The sequence below is a fragment of the Pholcus phalangioides genome, unplaced genomic scaffold (assembly GCF_987345545.1).
Source record: "Pholcus phalangioides strain wild (caught in Gottingen) unplaced genomic scaffold, Ppha-v1.0 ptg000021l_1, whole genome shotgun sequence".
Classification (NCBI taxonomy): domain Eukaryota; kingdom Metazoa; phylum Arthropoda; class Arachnida; order Araneae; family Pholcidae; genus Pholcus; species Pholcus phalangioides.
In genome coordinates this window covers 1252791-1270600 of record NW_028301614.1, presented here as the reverse complement: position 1 = coordinate 1270600, position 17810 = coordinate 1252791, and the positions used below count along the sequence as shown (strand labels likewise).

At 35.1% G+C, this 17810-nt stretch overlaps 1 protein-coding gene across 2 annotated transcripts in view; it reads right to left on the bottom strand.

Annotated features, from left to right (window-relative positions):
- The window catches only part of LOC149070474 (protein tiptop-like), a 330242-nt gene that overhangs the window by 10041 nt on the left and 302391 nt on the right, over positions 1 to 17810 (bottom strand). Inside the window, exon 1 of one of the 2 annotated variants that reach the window (XM_089248952.1) lies at positions 5232 to 5785. The exons of the other annotated variant lie outside the window; for it this stretch is intronic. The gene's annotated coding sequence lies outside the window, so the exon portion shown is untranslated. Of the gene's footprint in view, positions 1 to 5231; positions 5786 to 17810 lie in introns of those variants that run through there. 2 annotated transcript variants of the gene reach the window in all.

Here is a 17810-nt window from a genome sequence, read left to right as displayed (position 1 = left end):
CATAAAGAAATACATAATTACAAAATATTCGTTGAAACTGCATTTCATATCAGCGTTGTAGGGATAACAATCATAATTCACCAATACTCGATAGTGAATGGAATTTTCACGTTAATCTTAAATGCTTGGAAATTCTAGCCAAGTGCTGGCAAGCACAGAATTCAGGTATCAATGGGTTCGCAACAGACTCTGAAATGGTGAGCTCCGATGCGAACCTTCCATTTCCACCTAAAAAACTTCCTCCGGGACAGTTCCCCCGGCATCTGCCCCCCCCCCCCCCCGCTGTTTTGGCCCTTCCATTTTACTGATGAATGAAATTCGCATACGTGAATTACACGCCACTGCAAATTGTACCCAGAAAATCACGGTTATGGGAAATTTTGGTACCGTATTTAAATAACACGATCAGCTTATTTAACCCTCTAGCCACGTTTTCTTTAGAATTTCGCGGGGCACGTTTTTATCGCTTTCTATATACATAACCGATGAAAATGCCTCACGATTTTGTACAGAAAATTTTAAAAACTACACGCGGCCTGGAGGGTTAAAAAAAAAAATACCCATAAAGACAAATAGCAAGGAAAGAGGGGAATCCTCTCTGGCCCGTTTCAATGCACTACGGGTGTCATTTGTAACCACTCTCTCTTCTGAAAATGGCACCCAGTGTCCCAGAATGGGTAAGGATTCTGAGATTTTCTAGCTACAGTCGAATCCCATTATAACGAACTCTAAGAGACCGGAGAAATCACCTCGTTATAACGAAACTTCGTTATAAAGGAGTTCCAGGTTTTTGCATTGTTCTTATGTAAAGTTATCGGGAAGGGGGATTAGAAAAGTGTTCTTCTCAAAACGAGATTTTCGTTATAACCGTAATCGTTGAAACGGGATTTTTCTTTAAAAACTGTATTTACCTTTATCGTTGATTCTTCTTTATTTTTTGATATCAATCAAGATATTTAAATTTCTCCATTCCTATCGTTCTCGTGGCATCCAGAAATCTATCATATCAAACATTTTGGAAATCATTAGTATTGTAGTGCAGGATCGCCATCACTGCATTGGATTGAAGTTTTTATAGTTTGTAAAATCTATTTTTTTAAAGATTTATAGATAGCGTACAAATGTGAGTAGACAAATTCATAATTTTCTACAAAAAAACTGGCACAAAATCCTTTCACTATTGATGAATAAAATTTTCACATGCGGATTGCACGCCGCTGAGGACTGACTATACAATGATCTTTTTCCTCGAAGTAGCAAAATTTATACATACATGCGGATTGTATAAATTTCGCAGGGAATCAGAACATAATGGAAATATAGCAGGTTAAAAAACACAGCATATAAATAATTTTCTCCCCAAATCATGGTGTGAGTCTCAAATTAACGCGCAAGTGTTTGGTTTTTAGTTTACTGATGAGCATATACTCACTGAATCGTAATAAATCTACTACTTTAAATAATTAACGAGCACTACCATTATTATAATTCTTAGGCCAGTAGCGATTGAAAATACAAACGTTTACGCAAACAAGTGCTTCAACGACCAATTATATATTATACACTGGATATTACACACAAACAGTTATCATAATTTTATATGTTCCCAAAGTCTAATACGACAGTGATGTCAATCGATACTTGGTCTCTTGAACTATTATTCTTCCTAGAATTCATGATGAAGAAAATCCGGCATAATCCCCCCAACCAGTAAACAGGGCCGTCTTGAGAGCATCATGGGCCTCCGGGCCAAATGATTTTTCTGAGGCCCTCCCAGGCGAATTTTCGAAAATCTCAACCAGATCCCATTTTTATGAAGCCCCCCTTTTCTCTTGAGGCCCCCGGGTGGGCCCATGCCTTAAGACGGCACTGCCAGTAAATGTATACCGTAGGTGAATTTTCGGGCGTTTTTAATCGAAACTTTGGAAATAACATCACACCTTACACTATAACTACTGATTATGAAGGAAAAAAATTAATTAAAAAAATCTCACTAAACAGTTCGAATGTTTTCATCTTCTACAGAGAAACTGCGTATCTCGTGTCTATTTCAGTATACTGTAATTTCCAACTTAGAGATGACTCACACCATAAACTGGTTAAATAATAATATCGCAGTTTAAGAAATCATATCTCGCACCAATAATGAATTCTTATACATTAATAAATAAGAAATAGTGTCATTTAAAAATAACGAATGTTCATATAGAATTTGTAAACAAAATCCATAGAATCAAAATGCTTTAATGATAATAATATATTCCATGTTCAAGGGTCATTTCTAAGGGTTACAGTTAGTTCACAGATTTAAGAAAATTGAAAATAGAATCAAATTTGTTTCATCGCAATGCTGAAAAAATTCATTCTGGTATAACAGTTTCTTTAATTAGTTTTCAGCAGTTATTTCTTGGAGATCTTTTCCCCTTGATAAACCATGGTCATTTTCTCAACTTTGTTCAGTTTTACAATCAACTATCAAAGGTTTTCAATCCCTTTAATTACGGTCCAATTTGCACAAGTGATTCGAGAGCTTCACGAACGCATTTCACGGGCGTCAAATTTCAGCATGAATACAAACACGATTAGCATTGTCGTGACATTGTTAAATAATATTTCTGTTGAATACAGAGTGGTGCAATAAGTTCACGAATTTCTTAACATCGCGCGAGTCATTGGAAAGAAGCTTTGAATTGACATACCTCAAAAAATTAATTAGGTATAACATCCATTAATCGGCCCATTTTGAGCGTGGCTCATCCAAATTGAGAAACAAACCAAGTCAAAATTAATTACGTATATATTAATCATATTACTGTATTGCAGTTGGAGATAACGCGCATTAACACTAAACGCTATTTAAAGATTAATAAATTGCTGCATTAAAATAAGAATGTTTTGAATCACCTACAATGAATTACATGAATAATTTTTCAACGTGCATAATTAATAACATCATGTATGTTGTTGCCATATTCTTTATGATGTGCATGAATGATATGATTTATATATTATAACAAAATATTACCAATTATTACTTATTAAACAATTATATAACAAAAAAAAAAGTTGTTTGGTGTAAGATCGGGGGTTCTTAACCAGGGATATTTCGAATGATTTCATGAGCTCATGAGCATGAATGAGAGAGAGAGGACAATCAATTCATTATTTGTGATAAACTCTTTATCCTTTAATATTTTTATTAATTTCATATTATTCATTTTTGCGAATGAATTTTTCACACGCGGAAAATACGCTACTGCGGACTGTAAAATGATATTTCACTTCAAAGTAGAGAAATTTGCATCTGCTATTGAAGCGTCTGAAGGTGGCTATTGAGTAGGAGAATACAGAATACTAAATCTGTTGTGTTATTTATAGTAAAATAATATAAATAAATAAAAATATACTAAACACCATTTGAAGACTAAGCAAGTGAATTGCAATAAAAAAATTGAGAGACTGTTTTGATTTACATACAACGAATGATAATACCACATTAATGACAAGTATGATAATACCAGTGTGGAAAAAATTTCTAGCCACTGTTATTTTAGGGGGTTCCTAACCAGTGGTCCTTGAAAGGATTTAAGGGATTCGCGAGCTTAGATGACAATCAAATTATTATTTGCGGCTTATTATTGGTGATAAACAACCCCTTTCATTTCAAGTCAAGAGACTTTATGGATATACATTATGCGATGATGTGAACTTGGGAGCGTAACGTAGTCTGTCACCGCCGGGAATAGAGCCATGGACCATTTGCAATAGCCGGGGGGGGGGTGGCATTGATGAGTTACGGACAGAGTAAAAGCATGTATCTAAACCTCTTCAATTTTTTAAGATTTCAGTATTCATGAATGGAATTTTCACAAGTGAATTATACGTCACTGCGGGTTGTAGCTGATTTTTTTTCCTCTTAAAGTAGAGAAATTTGCATCTGCGGATTATGAGCAGGAAAATACAGAATATTAAATATGTTGTGATAGAAATGACGTTCACAGGGAAACAATGTATTTCACTAAAATCTATTTAAAGACTGAACTAATAAAATTGCAATAGCAAGTTAGGAGATTATGTTTCCACTTCTTTCAACGAATTTCTGAACAAAAATAATATGACAACATTATAATATCGCTTGATCAATTAACATTTTTTTGAGTGGTGTCAGATTATGGGGTTCTTAACCAGAGGTCCTTAAAAAGATTTCAGGATTTCGTGGGCTTGGATAAAAAAGCAATCAACTTATCATTTATATAACTGAATAATATTCTTTAGACGAATCTGTGACCATTATCAACAGCTCTGTGGAATGCAGAAGATTAATAGAACGCCTGTTTTAGATAATATATATATTTTTAACATTGCATATTATTTCTCTTTTATAATTACAGCGATACCTCGATATAATGGTATTCTGCGGACCGAGAAATACCGTTGCAGAGGATTATCATTATATCCAGAGGCAACATTATTATCAAGTGCCATCAAATTTATGCTGTTTTTTTATGCATAAACATTTTAACTGATTAGTTGATACACAAAATTCAGTCGGATGTATATTGCCTCCTGTAAAAAAAAAGCTTATTGCAATATACACGTCGGTGTATAACACCAAAGTAGCGATGCTTGAAAACGTCATCAATATTTTCGGTGATCAGATAATAATAAATACCGTTATTATTAGACGTCCTCGTACGATTTAAAATATGTGACGCGTTTAAAAATACATTGAAGAACGAATTATAAAAAATTATCGTTGTAGCAGTTTCAAAATCTCTTAAAAAAATATCGTTATAGAGGGGGTTTATGTAGTAAAGAATATCTCGTTGTATCAAGAGAAGTTTAACACATTGCACTACAAGCAACTCCGAAGAAAATATAAAAAAATATATAGTATATCGTTGTAGAGAAGATTTTTATCGTTACATCGAGTATCATTGTAGTGAGTTTTTCACTGTATAATATAATCATTTTATCTGTCTCATCTTTTATTTTTATTCTATAATAATTATTTTTTTCTTTTGTATTACGTGTCATACATTTCCCGAAGATAATTAAAGATTTCCGTAAGAAATTAAAGCTGTTTTGAAATTCCTAATTTTAGAAAAAAATTCAAGTTCAACCAGAATTTGAGTCAAGAAATAAAAACTCGATCTAAAAATAATGCTAAAGATAAGAGATCTCGAGAACCAAAAAAAAGTAAGAAAAATGCATGAGATTATTAGTCTCACCTCGGCGCCCTCTACCGGCGGCAGTTGACCGTCGGCCTTGATCTGTCTTCACTTTGACTGACAGCTTCGCTGATGTTTTCTTTACCCCCCTCCCGCGCACACACACACACGCGCACCAACACAAACTCTCGCCGCTCCGTCAGATTATCGACGCGTCACGCCCTCTATTGACGGTGAGAAACACTTCACACGCACAAACAACAACAGCTATAAACGTTTTGGGGGCCAATCAATCCACAAGGAAAAGCGCCTTCTCTAACACACAAAAAAAAAAAAAAACCACGAAATTTTCTCTTAAAAAGTAAATTCTCACGAATGTCCTAAAAAAAAAATTAAAACTGTAAGTTGAAATAATTCCTTTCAAACGACGGTCCGGTCGGTCGGTGTCGTCGCCTTTTAACGCGGGGGCCACGAGCGGCGTTCTGACGACGATCGTTCCTCGGTGTCGGAGAAGAGAGAGCGAGCCTTAACCCTAAAAAAGGGCCGTAAGCGGAAGAAGAGGCAGAGTGAAGAGAGAGAGAGGCCTCCTCACCTCGATCATAGCTCAGACTGACAACAAGAGCGAAGGGGAAGGTTGGTTGGCCGCTTCCTTGGCTGGCGGACAGTCCTCGTTCCGGGAGGAGGAGGTAGGCAGCTAACACACATAGTCGCCGCATTTGGCGACTGAACACATCGCCCGTGCTCCTCTCTTTCTCTCTCTCTCCCTCTTATATATTTATACAACACAATGCCTTTTCTTTTTTTATTATTATTTGTCTTTTTTCTACTGTAAAGTGGGTGAAAGCGAAATATCACTTTTTGATGGATCACCGAAACGGCTTCTCGTGCTGCTGCTGCTAAAACTCACTCCCATTCACTGTTTATATATACTATTCTTTTCCCACCTTTTCTATTTGGACTTATCCTCAAAAAAAAAATCCTAAGTTTCATTCGCAATAGGAAGTCTTCTCACCGTTTATTCGATTTGTTGGGATAACAAGTTTGTGGGATGAGGATACATGACATCAATGATGATTTTCTAATAAATTTCCTGACATGGGAGTGTACATTTCATGTAATGAACTTCCGAATTCCATCAGGAAATCGAAATTTCATGGCGAAAAAACCAGGGAATATCAATTTGAACTTATTACATTTGAATATTATTTAAGATACATCGGGACAGCTCCCTGCCAGATCTCGAGTCATCGCCGTATTATCCGATAAGCCCACCCGGAGGATCTCAAGTGCACTCGAGGACTCATGATAACTATGTTCTACAGGGGCAGGGGAAATCTATTGCCCCCAGGGCATGTGGACATTTCAACCGGGTATGTTTTTTTTTTTGTTTTTTTTTGTTCTGTCGGGCCCGTTAATCGGATATCATTGATTCCAGCCCACAACATCTGATTAAGCGTGGTATCCGATTATGCGGGGAACAACTCAATCGTCATTTTACAACGTTAGTACATATTGTATATTGAAAAATTATGAAGGTTATTCATCATCTGATATTAATGCAGCTTCTCGAATAAATCCGAAATAAAAAATGAAATGAAAATTACATGTAATTACAAAATGATCCACAATTTTTGTTTCAAATCAGGAAAACCAGTGCCTTCTATTTGTTCAACAGAGAACAAAAAATATAATTAAACGCACGTATTGAAGACACTGAATGCTTTGAACAGGTCTTAAAATGTATTTATTTTAACTTAAAACAATTTTACATTAATTCCAAATGCTTCATTCAATAAAAACAGTTGACGTGTGAAGCGCAATATTGCACTGAGCGGAGAAAAGTCGAAATTATCATGTTTAACATTACTCTATGTGGGAATTTTTGATGCAGGAGTATTTTATCCGTTTAAGCGTGGTATCCATTTATCCGTAATCCAATTGAGTGAGGCCAAAAGTACATGCCTGAAGCTAGCATATAAAATATTGATTCGACCATGTTAAGTCAGATGATAATAATAATAATACTAAGTCAGATATGTAAATTTTTGAAGATTTATCCAGCCCTAATGATGACAACCTGGGCTAGCCCCCCCCCCCCCACATACCCTGGAGCGGGGGGGGGGCTTAGGCTACAATCTTTAGCAGGCCCCATGTCAGACACTTTTCACCAGCCGTCCCAAAGTTTATACAAGCGTGGAAAACAAAAAAAAAAAATGATTAGGATCGTCCCGGGGCCCCAGGGATGGAATCCTGTCAGCCCTCCCTTGTGATGGCCGTGACTAGTACTATAACTTACTAATACTTCTACCATACTAATCTGGTCTATGATTTCCGACGGTAAATATGCAAATCGGTAGAATGGTTCCGACAACTAAATAGGGTTCTAGAACATCACTTCGCCCGAGAGCCGATAATCATTGCAACGGCCAAGTCTCGTAGCCTTCTTTTTGTGTCATTTTATATTGGCGCCATACACTGGGTTGAATCCCTGCGGTGCATAATTTGAGAATCACGGGTCTGAACTCTAAATATCACCGCAGATTAAATTACACAAATTTATTCATAATGTAATATATCCCCTGAAAAATCAATCAAAACTTTGGAAATAATCAAATCGACATTTTGGTAATTCTGTATTGAGAAGCGATAATTTTTTCTCGTTGTGATCAATAGTTTTCACAATCGAGATCACAATCAAGTTTTCATACACTATTCCTAATTTATAATTTCCTATTGGGAAATTCTTTCAAAATACCCATATGAAGGGAAAAAAATCATATAAATTAAAAAAAAATGTTTCTAATATACGCGCGCTCAAGCAACAATGGTTTTCGAACATCAGGAAAAATTGTCGTTTTTCCCTTTTCTTGTAACCTTTCGCTGACCACAAACAATTATCCCTTTGCCTGGCTCTCTGTCACATCTCCTGGCGTGATTCCCCAAGAACTCGCCAAAAAGCAAAGGGCTATTTTTCCGGCAACCCTACATTGTCCACGTGACCACCCTTGCAACGCCTACTATTCAAGTGAGGGGGTATCCGAGAGTGCGTCCACTATTGGCCGAAAGACGGCACGTCAGTGACCAATTAATGTGGAGGCATTGTCCTCATTTCCTCCCCTAAATGACACTGGTTGGACGAATATTCCCCAAAAAAGAACTATATCCCAGTCCATGTAATGACTCCGTCGATATTTCGATCCTGGGGCCATTGAGAAAATAACAATATAGAATATCGTTGCTTCTTAAAATTATATTGGACGACGAGCAGGAGAATGATGAGGACGGAACATCAAATTTTTAATTTCAACCAAAATGAGAACACAATCAAGTAATATATAGGCCTACTGTGATTTTGTGCCCATTTGTGGAAATTCCTCTAAATTTTCTATTTTGATCGACTGTAATGTTGAAGGTAAATGATTGTAAGTATTGAATGCAAGTACAAAATTATTTTTTGGACAGAATGCTACTTGAGTCAAATATAAAAAAAAAACATGAGAATGAACAATATCCAAAGGAAAAGACAATATTTGCTCCAAAATGTTCGTCCAGAAATTTTGGATCCCTTCACTAACCTATGGATATTAGAAAAAAATACTTCTGAAAATGCGCAAAACAAAAGTTCTTCAAGAATATTTAACATAGAAAATTTCATTAAAAAGTACGGCACTAATGGGTTTACGAATCTGATATTTCGCCTCCATTTAAGGATATGCAGTAAAAGGAGTTCTCTGCTCCGTTTCTTAGAAAACTTAACACTTTAAAAAAAATTTACGTTTGACGTGGGTGAATTTACAAAAAACAGGATAAACAAAACGATATCCCTATGGAGGCTCTTTTACAGAAGAGTAGCCTTTCGCTGCATTTCCAAATTCCTATAAAACCTCATAATTTTGCAAATAATGTAATGGTTCATACACACTGCCATTTCCTGATTATTATTGATGATCCAAGTATACAAAATATGCACATACTATTAACATCGCATGGTCCTTTATCGATTAATTGTAATTTAACTATTAGAAATAGGAAAGCTTAAAATATTTCCAATTGGAAATGTAGTAAAACCTGTCTGAAAAAAAAAGCCGCATCTCGGATAAGTGGCAACCACCCTAAGGTAATTTTTCTCTAATTGACAATTTTGCACCCTGACATTAGTTTACCTCCATTAAATCATCGTAGGCCCACTTCAAAGATAGATCAATCTGACCCTAAAAAAAATTTTTTTAGTAAAATAATATTCAAAAAATGAATTTGGTGATAATTAGTAGTAAATAACTGTCTCAGAAAATAATTTGTTGTTTTTTTTTGTCATATTTCCTTTTTTTATTTCAGAAATCGGCGAAATAGCCATCCGTTTTAAGATATCTTTGCCTCATTTATTATTAGTCATCGATAATATTCGGGTAGATATCACAGCCTATATTGCTTTTATCATTTGAGAAATAAACACTCGCATACGCAGGATTTTCCTCAAAAGTGGGGAGGGGTTACGTTTTTTACTGCAAAAATCCATCATAATCAACGGAGGGGGGAGACAGATTCCCCCTCCCCTTTGTATAGCCCTAAGCCATTGGAAATCATAACAAAATTATATAATGATTCAATATTCTTCGAAAAAAACGAATACAAATAATTTTTTATTTATTCTATTTTTGTGATTTCAGTAAACTTTGTTAATTATTTAAATTAAATATTTTTATCCATCATACAAAAAAATGTAATGTTCATATTTCTAATAAATGTAGATTATCTTATTATCAGTATTTATTTTACCTAAAAACAGAGAAATCTACCGCGGTTGAAATGATCCCATTCAACAATTTACGGAAGTTTAGGTCTCTTAAGGTGGACCAGCTTTTTAATTGAACGCGGAATGTAGATTATACGTTAATTCAATGAACACGATAATTTGTAAAGGTTCTATATATAATCATAAAAAAGTCAGCACAAGATTATACCGATGAGAAAAAAAAAAACCACAGAAACCTACGAGAGGCTCAATAGCGCGAAACAACTTCATCTCATTTGACAAGACATTCGTGAATCGCAATTTGAACGAAAAAAAAAAAAGAGCATTTCTTTTCCTTTTTAACGACTAAATAAAGGAATGAGAAAAGAGAAGAAGGAACTTGAAACCTTAGCTAAAAACACATAAGAAGTCGTCGTCACGAACAAGGAAACAACAGCACCTGTAAATTGCAGGTTAGTGTTTTTCCAAGGGGGGGGGGATCCTTACACGATCTAGTAACAAAATAAAAATGCTCACCTGTCAGCCGCTGTTCAAAACCGCAAAGTACGTAGCATCTCGTTCACGGGGCACACAATAAGAAAACTATTTTATTATTATTATATTGTTGTTGTTATAAAGTAGCGAAAGAGGAAATTCTCTTCAAAGAAGACGACGTGTAAATACACAGAAAGAGACACGAGAGATACTAATCTTTTAACATCTCTATCATTATGAGATATTCTAACTCTATACAACTCTTAAAGGTTCTTGTGACTCATCCAATCAAAGTTATACCATACAATATATAAGCAACAAAAAAAAAGTGACATTAGAGTCAGTGAACGAACTGCTTCGCTGCACAAATGTCACAAAAACCATTTTTTTTTCCTTTTTAATATTTACGTTTGCTTGTCGTATTTGTATAACGTATCAATATCATATTTTCCAAACCGTGAAAATTACACTTTTAGTGTATTATTATAAACGCATCATTTACTTTTTGTTTCGGTGGCGCTTTTCACCTCCCACCTCCTTTTTATATCTCTTTTGAATATTATTATTGTAACTGTCACAGCTCGGAATATTACGTAATGACAAGAAGCGTCTAAATTTAGATAATTCGGTGCAGCTGCTGTATATTTCACACTTACACATTTTTTATGCATATTTGGGAAGACGTTATACAGTATTTGGTGACTTCACGAACGTGTAATTTAATGGTTTTTTTTATTAGAATATTCACTTATTGTCTGAGTCAGAAATGTCTATGTGTGGCAAAAATGACAACACATATTATTTTACATCATGTAAAGATCTTTGCCCAGTGGTTCTCGAACATGTCACACCTACGGCTCTCTTGTCCTATGATCTTACACTTACGCCCTTTCTCAATAATAATTTTATAAACAATGTCGAAATTTCCCCTTCTAGCCGCGATCCCAAAATCAGTCACACGATCAACTTTGCGATCCATGTGTCTATTTGAATTTAAAAATGCTTATTGAATGTTCCAAAGTAACAAAATGATTCGTTATCAAATTTTGTGAAATCGTCAGAATGAAGTAGAAGTGTCTCCTGAGCCTAGGACCCCGAATAAAGCAGGACCCCCCCCCCCCCCGATTATTGAACGCTTTCACTGGTTTTGAAATTATTCCTTTCATAAATTCTGGATTTTTGTTAATTCTAAAATTATTTCTCTCATTAACTTTCATTTATTTTTCATTAAGTCGGAAATTATGTATTTGTTTTATTAATTTCGAATTCTAATCCCTCAAAAATTTGCATTATATTTTTTCAAGTTCTTTTATTTTTTCAAATATTTTTCAATATTTCTGTGCATTATGTAATAATGTTATTCATTTCCCCCTCCCCACCTCTAAAAAAAACTACGAAATCTTGGCTCAAGGTGGCTCTCTTAATGTGTCTTTAATCTCTGTGTATCTGGCACTTATGTGTTACTGTATTTATATAATGACAGTTCTGCGGCGGAACAAACCCCCATAAGGATTTTCAATGTAACCATAGAGTTCATCAAATCTCTTTAAGGTCCCCTTGAGTACATGCAACACGAGCATGGCTCCCATAAGCTGCCGAAGCCTGGGACGATTTTTTTTTTCGATTACAGTCAGCCCCGCTTGAAAGGATATCGAGATGCCACAGCACACGATATCTGATTGAGCGGGGTTAGCCAATTCGATTATATGGGGACCGATTTATTTGTAGTTTCACACCGTTTGTATAATTTTTAAAATACAAAAAATTTCGGACTTCAAAACCTTTGGTGATTTTCTCTGCTTTTTGTCAAATCATGACGCAGGTGATTAATGCATTCGTGGCTCTTTCAGCATGAAACAAAAAAAAAAATTGAATACAAATTAGTCAACACCACCAAAATTATGTTTTCTCTTCTGATCAAGCTTCTGATCTTTCGCCAATTTTCTTCGGTTTTATCGGAATTTTTCTTAAAAATTAACTTGCTTCACACTTGAGTTTGAAAAATTCCATATTCTTTGGAAATTTAAGCTTGAGTCATTTTTATTGCTTCCGAAACTTTTTAATTTGCTGCACGAACTTACCCTTCTTTTCGCGTTCACTTTTTCATAATTTGAAGACATTGCGTGAAACCATGGCTTTTATACAGGTCTTTTGAGATTTTTACTCTTTCGAAAAAATGTTAGCGGATTCTAATGGCATAACAGAGAACACAAATGAAATTTCTAAATGTATTTAAGACTGCTGAGACAATTTGAGTCCCAGTTTTAAAATTAGTATGTTTATTGTAGTGTTAACGTACTTTTACACTTAACGTACAAATCAATTTCAGATTTATTGCGCTAGTTATAAAACCAACTAAAGCGTGTCAATCATACGTATTCGGTTAAGCGGATAGAAGTTTCCGAAATTATTCTATAAATCGGGGAACTTTAACATTGTCTCTATAAAAGAAGGTACGCGAGCTATTTGAGCGGGGTATCTGGTACCCAATTAAGCAGGTGGGGCGATTGTATGTACATATTTTTTTCATGCTATAAATTCACAATAGCATGCACTGCCCACCAAAGATCCCAGAATAGGGTGGCGGATGTGACGGGTCAAGAACATGTAGCGATCCTGTAATAAATCTTCGACAAGTAAAGTCATGGCCCCAACTATCAATATAGAAAATAAATTCAAATTAAATCGACTCGCGACTTATTTTTCCGAATCACCCTGTATTCACGCGGAAGAACACGTCTCGAACTGAATTATTGGGAGGTTCCACGCGCTAGAAACGCGCTCTAAACCGGGCTCGTATCATTCACTGATGCTCCCGGGGGCACCAAAGACGTTATCGTCAGCGCAAGTCGAAGAGGGCGGGAAAGAGAGAGCGAGAGATTGAGAAGATATAGATCCCTTCACGATTCAGCCATTTGCCGAGATAGACAACGTGCCCTCGAGCACGTTTCGTCGACAACCGTGTTCGCCTTCTTCTAATAATTTTTCTTTTTCTTATCCTTTCACTGTAAGGAAAATCAGTAGGGAAGAAGGATATGGGGGAGTGTGTGGAGTACATCAAATATTCAAAACCATAAATTAATGAACTCGAGAAAGGGTAGTAAGAAGAAGAGAACAAGGATTCAAAGGGGGAATGGAGAATAAGCAGGTAATGGCGGCGGTGGTGGTAGTTATTAATCGTTCTGTTGCATCAGGGTTCGATACTCTGATTAGAAGAACAAAACCCCACAAGTAGACGAAACAAAGTCTTGATGAAAAGGTACTTCCCAAGAACAATCTGGTTCTTTTCTTGCGAAGCACAAAAGCAACAGGTTCCAGATTTAACAATGGCAATAAAACGGAGAGAACCAATGCTTTGTTAATTATTCGGTCTCATTTGCGCATACATAAACGCCGTTGTTACCATTGAAATAGGACTCACGGTTAATGACTTTAAATATTGAAAATAAGCACACAAAATGCTCGATAAAAATCCAAATTAGAAAAATAATACCTGAATCTGATAATAATCTATTTATTATTCGATTCACTCGTATTTAACCCTTAAATGCATAGCTTTGTTTACATGTGCAAAGGTTCCTTCAAACGTTCATTACCGCAGGCAGTTTGGAGATGGAAATTCAGAATCACCTTTTTTCACATACGCTGAGGTCATTTTCTTTCCGTTTTATATTTTGAATTTGCTGGTAGATGTCCCAATTAACGGCAACAACTTTTTGCTTGTTGCAGAAAGTATGTGGCTGTGGTTTCGCTATTTATGTAAATTTTTTTTAACCTTGTTTTTTTTCTTCTTTTTTCAGACTTTGTACGTTTTCAACTAGGCCCTGCATAAGCAGGTATATGTGCGGTATATAATTTTAGGTACGGGGTATATGTATGGTATATAATTTTTTTCAAATGATTTTTTTGGCTTTATTAAGTCTCATTTGCTATGAAAAAACTAAAAATGTTAGGTCAAAATAATAAAAAAAATCATGCATTTAAGGGTTAAATGTCATAAAAAGGTTCATGTCAAAAGGTTTATTTATAGTGCCAAAATTCTGCGAAATAAATGGTGGCGTTAAATTAGAGTTTCATTGTACCCGCAGGCGAATTTAACAACGGGCGTACCGGGGGCGCGCCCGGGTGCCCCCGACTTCTAAAGGGCCCCCAAAAAAACACAAACTTCACACTCTTTCTAATTTGGGGGCCTCTTTTGCGCCCGGGGCTCCGACCGATTTTAATTCGCCACTGACTGTACCTCTAAATAATTTTTTTCTTAACGCGAAACACCATCTTCTTATATAACTAATTTCAACAGTAAAATCGGAAACAACAGTAAAAAAAAAAGGAAAACCGTGTTTTGACGAAAGAATTTTAATTACACATTTCTGGCAATTACGAGCCCGTTGACAGCATCTCAAAAATCAAGCGACACATAACGTCAAGGATCACTTTCGAAAAAAAAAAAGTAGAGAAATTTTTCTCATTAAAAACTAAATTTCATTAAAAGAAATATTCGTCCTCACTATTGTGAAACTACTTTCAAAAACTTATTAATAACAGTTCTTTTTTTTTCAAATCTGACTAATAACAGATAAAAACGACGAGTGTCATTGTAAATAACATGCAATAAAATGATCCAAATCCGTCCATAATTGCATCAATCAACTGATTCGGAACAATAAATATAATTTTTTTTTTTCTTATTCAAAGGTTGAATCTTAGAAGTCAAGATTACACAGAGGGGAAAAAAAATGTCTTCAGGAAGTCACTGAGATTGCTCTGAAGGAAGAATACAAAAAAAAAAGGGCCAACGTCCTCATAAACAAAGGAAACAAAAGAAACAAAAATGCTCAATTAAAACCATATCGTTCCAAAGACCGATCTAATTACCGAGAAACTCACGACTTAATAAGACAATCAAAAAGTCGTTTAGCAGATATATATCTGTTCTTACATATGGACCGAAAAAATAATATACTTATGTATCTCATAAACAAGGCAAAGAAAAGAAAAAACTGTTCTTTGTTTTTTTCTTTCTTAACTCAGAGGCAATACACTATAAGAAACTGCCCTTTTTGAAGAAACAAGAAATTACGGGTTTGAAGTGGGCCTTTTCTGATATAGATCACAAGGGTTCATACAGTAGCAGTAATAGTTGATACCCTACCTTTTTACGGTTGTCATACAAGATTTTTAATTTACTGCAAAAGGATAAGAACTAACGAGGATTGCGTGTTCGGTAGATTGGTAACGTGCGCGATAGCAATGATATTATTTCAGAAAAACATATCTTATTCTCTCTCATACAATATGCAATAACGAAAACTGAAAGATGACTGACCTCTAGATCTAGGAGTTAGATGCTTTCGGGATTTCTCTTTAAAAAAAATTTGAATTTTTTTTTTTCAATTTACTGAATGAAACACCTAATTTTTGATGTGCAATTAAACATCCTTTTACTGTTGAAAAATGAAATCCGACGATTATCACTCAAAATACAAGGGAAAAAAATTAAACGCCAAACAGTCGTTTCAAGACTAATATACCTCCACTTTAGAGGAAAATGGTCTGATACATCCCAGACCTATTCTAGCGAGCTGTCTGCGCTATATCAGACCATTTTCCACGGAAGAAGAGACAATATCAGCTTTGAAACGGAGACTTAGTGTATGAATTTTATGCATTTTGAGTGATAATCGTTCGATTTCGTTTTTCTATACTGTCATCAAAAGGTGTAGAGGCGTAAAGGTGTTTGATTTTGATTGAATAACTTACCTCCGGGGGTCGTGAATTCTAACACAATTGACTCGTTTAAAAAGAAATACGATAAACATATTGGGATAAGTCGAGAAGCTATCCATACTTAGATGAGGCAACCATAATTTTTTATGGACGGGTATAGTTATATTTTATCATAATTATTAGTTTTTTTATTGCTCTTATTGGGTTGCTGTTATTTTTGATATAGTTTAGATATGTATTCCACACCCATATTTTTCATGGACATCTTTTTTCAGCCACCTCAATGAGCATTTTATCTTTGCATTTGTAGTTTTATTTGTATTTCCTTTCCTTCTTTTATTCACCACAGCATCTACACGACGAAGTATTGAATTCTAATACTAAGAATTCTAAGGTATCATAAGAAACTAAATTTTCAAACTAACATTCAATTTGATTTTGATATGACATCACGGTCATCACGACACCTCAAGGATTCATCCCTAGTTGAGCTAGAGTTGGGAAAAAGAATGGACAAATGTAGATTTATTTCACTTTACATAATTTAAACAAATCTATCCGTCTAAATCAGTGTCTCGTAAACTTTTTATATCACCGGCTTCTTGGAATGGTCTAAGAAAAAGAGCCCTTCAAAGCAATGACAGGCCATATTAAATACATTTAGCTCACTGCGATGCCCTTGACAAAAGTCGATGCCCCTATTTGCCATGGCGCACACTGACAAGCACTGGTCAAAATTTTAATACATTTCTTCATGACCTGATGGCCATCAGAACAGAAAGAAAATTGGTTGGAACTAAGGTGCCTATATATAGTATTTATATATATCTAACTGGGTGGACTCATTGTCCTCCACAAAAGACCGGCAAAACCAGTTATTTGTTCAAAGTAAAGTTTAATTGTTAAAAAAAAGATAAGGAACAGCGGTTGACTATAGAGATAGTACAGACATCCCACTTCGCTCAAAGACAGTTGATACACTACCACCGTGTTCTTAATACAACGTTCATAACGTTCATACAGAATAATATAACCATAACCATAACACTTTAACCATATCTTTAGTCACAACCTGGAGGGTAACAAGGTCCAAGGACCTTTTCAAAAAAGTTTTTAGACTATAAATTTACTGGAAAATCAGTATAGAAGGCCCGTGAACAATTCCTTGCCCTAATAATGAACAATAACAATACATATTTGAACATAGTTTTTATGATAAAGGGGTTGGTGCACGCAAATGTTCCAAGAAACACAATTTCGAGTTTTTTATTTTTCACATACTATGAAATTTTCAGCGTCTAACAGTGTTCCAGTTTTTGTTCTACCTGCACTAGAACTATTTTTAAAATCTTTTAATATAAACTGCTGGCAGGCATTATACATTGCCGATGTTTGCCATTTAGATGCTCTTTTCTCAAAACTGAGTTTTTTGTCAGATAAGGAACCTTTTTACAAACACCACTTGTCCGATTATCTTGAAATTTTGTTTTTCTCTCAACACTAAAGTGTTACATATTTTAACGAGACGATTTCTTGCTAAAATGATTCAAATAAATTTTATCGTACAAAGTAGGAGTAAATTTCAGTGATTTTTGAAAAAGCTGCATGTCGTTGAAGTTAAAATTCGAGAAAAAAAACAGCAGAATTTAGGATTTTAATATCCTAAATTCTCTAGTTAAATTGTA